This window comes from Oratosquilla oratoria, chromosome 42, assembly GCF_046742065.1.
Source record: "Oratosquilla oratoria isolate Oo_2021 chromosome 42, ASM4674206v1, whole genome shotgun sequence".
Lineage (NCBI taxonomy): Eukaryota > Metazoa > Arthropoda > Malacostraca > Stomatopoda > Squillidae > Oratosquilla > Oratosquilla oratoria.
This window is the reverse complement of record NC_134818.1, coordinates 19,675,193-19,680,192: the sequence shown is the minus strand read 5'-3', so window position 1 is coordinate 19,680,192 and position 5,000 is coordinate 19,675,193.

Here is a 5,000-nt window from a genome sequence, read left to right as displayed (position 1 = left end):
ATACGAGGCATAATTGTCCACGTAATGACGGTGCAAGAAACGTTTTTGGTAAAAACGTTCTTAAACGTTGGACTGAGTGGCTCTCTTTCCCTCCCCCGCCTTTTCCTTTCTCGCTGTATTTTCGTCCGAGTGGTGCAACACACAGTGATACTTTAAAAACGTTACTTTCATCATCAAACGTGATAGCAATTCTACACATCTTTTAAGTACACTGGAGAGGGCTGTCAGGTAATGCTCAACAACGAACTGATGTGATGTCAGTTACAAAGTTATGTGACGTCATAACGGAGTTACAAAGGAGTGATGTAACATCATAGCAAAGGAACAATGTGATGTCAAAGTAACAAAGAAATGTGATGTCATAGCAAGTAACAAAGTAGTGATGCGACGTCACGACGACTGTTACTAAGGATTAACACCTGACGTCATGATGTAGTTACAAAGCAATGCGACGTCACAAGTTAACAAAGTAGCAATGTGATATCACGACAACTAACAGGAGCGATATGACGTCATGACGGTGATTTACAAAAGACCCCATGTGACATCATGACGGAAATTTATGAAGGCCGTGTGTGACGTCACGACTGCGGTGGCAAAAGACGACGTAATATTCCGAAGTGATATCGCAACATCGTGACATCCCATGAATCTGAATAAAAAAAAAGAAAGAAAGAGCAACGCCTTCTTCGTCTAAAAGCAGGGCACTTAGGCCGACGGCAACGGCGCAAATCGGTTGCAACTCGACGTTCTTGGAGAAAAACGGCAACTGAAACGTCCATATAAACCTGCCTCTTCACGTCCCCGTTTCAAGCTCAAAATGGCACATTTGCCAAATTCTCTCGGCACTATCTTTAGGCCTCCAAAGAAATATCGTGCAAATCCACCTTTGCAAGTCCTATTGGGTTCCATTAAGATAGCCCCATATAAGACATTTAAGATTTTGGCTTGTAAAATTCATGCAGTTAAAAATGTATATTTTATTTTAGTTATTATTATATAATTATTATTATTATATATATACATATATCATATATATATATATATATATATATATATATATATAGCGACATTATTCGCAAGAACAGAAGCGCTGGTTGTCGGCGACAAAACTGCCCTTACAATCTATTCATATTATCATTCACTTTATTCATCTATTTATTTATTCATTCTTTTACATGAGCAATGGGATGTGAAGACTACTCTCAACGCTACATGACATTTCTTTGTCCTGGCTGATTCCAATTTGTTTCGTTCAGCCGAGAAAGCCTCCAAAAATCATTAATAATGACAACTTTACAAGCCAAGTCAGAAACCAGATCAATACTGATCACACAAGATTAATGTTGATCGCTTTTAATTCTTCCTATCCCTCTGTCATGCTGTATAGGACTAGAAATCTTCGGCGCCATATTGTATCCAAGGATATAGGGGCTCGTTACGGTTGACAAAATACAAGCCGAATTTGTTCATCTATTTATTTATTTATTTGTTTATTTTTTATTTATCTATTCATTTTATTTATTATTATTATTACTTTTTTTTCATTTTTACTCTCATTTTTATGTACTTAAGACACACATCCACCATTCATGCAGATGGAAGAACCAGCGGTCAACCACATACTTAGCAACCACCCCCTCAGTCTCCCTAACAAATCCCCTTCTTCAGAGGTGAGGAGCCTAAGCCAGAAGGCGCGTAGCTGCGGCCGGAGCCATCACCTATTTCCTATGCGTTTCTTGAACTATTGGGGCAGATAACAGTCAATGCTGGGAATCGGAGGTGTGGGATTCGAACCCACAACTAAGTGAATGCGAGACCAGCACGTTTCTGCTTACGCCACAAGCCCAGCCAACAGTCACTGCTGGGAATCGGCGATGAGTGCGGGATTCGAACCCACAACTAAGCGAATGCGAGGCCAGCACGCTTCCGCATACTCTTACCATACACACTTTATTCTGTCTTTCGCCAGTTCACTCCACACAGCGTTACCCTCACGAAGACAGAACCCTTCGTTGTGGTCACCAGAGGGTTTTGTTCAGCCGAGAAGGGACCTCAACAACCACACCCGTCCCGTACCCCCGGCCTTCCCTTCACACAGCGTTAAGCCTCGTCTCGGAGCCCTGTGCGACGCTTCAGTAATACAATGTTATTCTGCGTCCAAGCCCATTCGTATTCTCGCTAACTCGATTAGTTCTTCGGTCCTTCGCGCAGGGACGCCCAAGATGGTTCCACGAGGTTCACAAACAACTCGGCCTCGCAACCACGTGTGGTTCTTAAAATCGTGGTTGGTTCCTAGAATAGTAGCTGGTTCCTGGAACCGCGGCTGGTTCATATAACCACAGCTGGTTTCTAGAACCCCGGCTGGTTTCTAGAACCCCGGCTGGTTCCTAGAACCGCAGCTGGTTCCTAAAACCGTGGCTGGTTCCTAGAACCGCAGGTGGTTAATAGATTCACAGCTGGTTAACCTTAGATTGGTTTTAGAACAACGGCTGTTCCTAGAACCAAAACTGGTTCTTAGAACTGGAGCTGGTTTCTAGAACCAAAATTGGTTCTTAGAACCTCAGATTCATATTACAGAATCGCAACTGGTTCCTAGGAGTGAAACTAGTTATTAGAACCACGGTTGGTTCTTAGAACCAAAACAGATTCTTAGAACCGCAGATTCATATTGTAGAATCGCAACTGGTTCCTAGAACCGAAACTGGTTCTTAGAACCACAACTGGTTCCTAGAACCGAAACTGGTTCTTAGAACCACATCTAGTTCCTAGAACTACTACCATGGCCTATACATATGTATACTAAAACAAAACGCCTCTGAATTCAAGTAATGGATGAGAACGGACGTTACCTTGAGTGTTGGAGCGAATGACAAAGGACTCAAAGATTTTAAGAATTTGAACACATTTTTGAGAAATTCTTTTGGTGAGTTCCTTTTCGAAATTTGAAATCTTTTAACGATTTTTTTTTTCTTTTTTTTTTTTTGCGTTTTCATTTCCAAGAACGTTTGAGGGGTTTTCAAATATACGTTTTAATGTGTAATACTGGAGTGCAGTAGAGAGCAATGATCCTCTCAAGCAGGATCTCTATTATTTTTAACTTCTAAGAGTTTCTAAGAGTGTGTCGCTATGGAAAGTATAAAAAATATTAAAAAGTTAATAGAAAATAAAATAAAAAATAAGGTATAGTAGTCAGCATAAAATTGCTAATGCTGTTACAACATATTTTTTTTTTACTAACGTAGGATACTCGCACTCCGAGAGTTAGAGCGTCGCTACTTGCGGCGGAGGTCGAGGTGATGGCAGTTCGAACCCTGCCGCCAGCGAATTGGACCAAGGGCACGGTTCATTAAACTCCACGCTACAAGTCCTTTGCAAGGAGCACCGTCCTAGCGACGTTAAACATCATAACTGTTGCCTTGAATTTTACTAATACCCGCAGCCCCAAAATGGCCGGTAACGATCCTTATACCAAGTCAACTAAGTGTAACAATTAAAAAAAAATCGCACAAATAGATACATTGACCAAACTCAAAACTACAAATAATGTAAGTTCACAACACAATAGTCACTTTACTCAATGCCCTGTGCACTATTATTAGTATTATCATCACTTACATAAACATTATTACAAGGATGCTGAGTGACATTTAAAAAGTAAACTTTGAAACAAATAATGCAAAAATAGGATTACAACGACAGCCTGAACAGCTGAAATAGGTACAAGACAATTAGTGTTGATTTTTGTAGTTATTTATATAGTTGTTGATAACAATGACGACGGAAGGAAGAACAAGACATATAATCAACGTATGAAATGCATAAAATATTTCCTGAAAAATCGAGGCGTAAGATGTGAATAATACGAGAGGAAGATGCAGAAACAGAATATTTCTCTCTCTCCCCTTCACTCTCTCTCTCTCTTCCCAACTCCCTCCCTCTCTCTCTCTCTCCCCACCTTTATCTAAGCGAAATCGTCCAGAAGGATAGGAGCGTTGATTAACTACAGTCCATAATAACAATCTTTCTCCCTCAACGCTCCGGCTCAGACACAATAATGTAGCGTTAAAACATTTCCTATACTATGAGTCCCGTATTTTATCTATTTTTACTATTTTCATTTTTATTATTTTTGTTTTTATTTTCATTTTTCATGTTTATTTCTATTTTTTATTTTCATTTTCATTATCTTTATTATTATCATTATTAATTATACTTTTTTCTGGATAGCGCAAGAAATTCCTCCATCCGACAGTCCCATTTCAGTCTTTTATTTGAATAAAACAGTCTGGCGGCATTAGCCAGAGCAAAATATATAAAATACTTCACAATACTGCATACGTTAACATATCTGGTATCTGTAGGCAAATTGGTCTCAACTCCTACACGTACAACGAGGCAACGTACATTTCATTCATGTTGTCAATTTGAGATTGTATGCAAGTGTGAGTGGGAATAAAGGATATCTACTTTAAGAAAGCTTTGACTGATCGAGACCCTATCGAGATCACTGCCCACCCCAAATCCCCAAGGAAAATAGAAATAAAAAAAAAAGTAGCAAGGACAATGTATACACTTGCTTCCAGTTGTAGGTACTACAATGATAGTCTTCAATGAAGCTATGGGAGACGTTTTGTCTTTGGGTCGTACATTTACGACCTGAGCGATTATTCTACAATATCGCACTTCTTCGTATCGCAAATGTTCGATATAGTTAAAAAAAAATTCGTAGCCTCGCGTAGGACAGATTACTGTATTACTTATGAATGAACTTTTTCCTCCGATCTGCGGTTATCCGCAAAGGTGACAAAGGACTTTTCCCCTCATTTCACTATTACTACACGCTCGCCTTTTATTCATTCTTACTTAAAACCGTGAAGCAAAGATTGTGCGTCTCCTCCTCAGCATTACTGACGACTCGTTCCCACCTCACCTCGCTTACGAAACAAGTCATCGCCTTGGTTTAAACCATCGGTGCTCAAGGTTTGGATCATTACGCA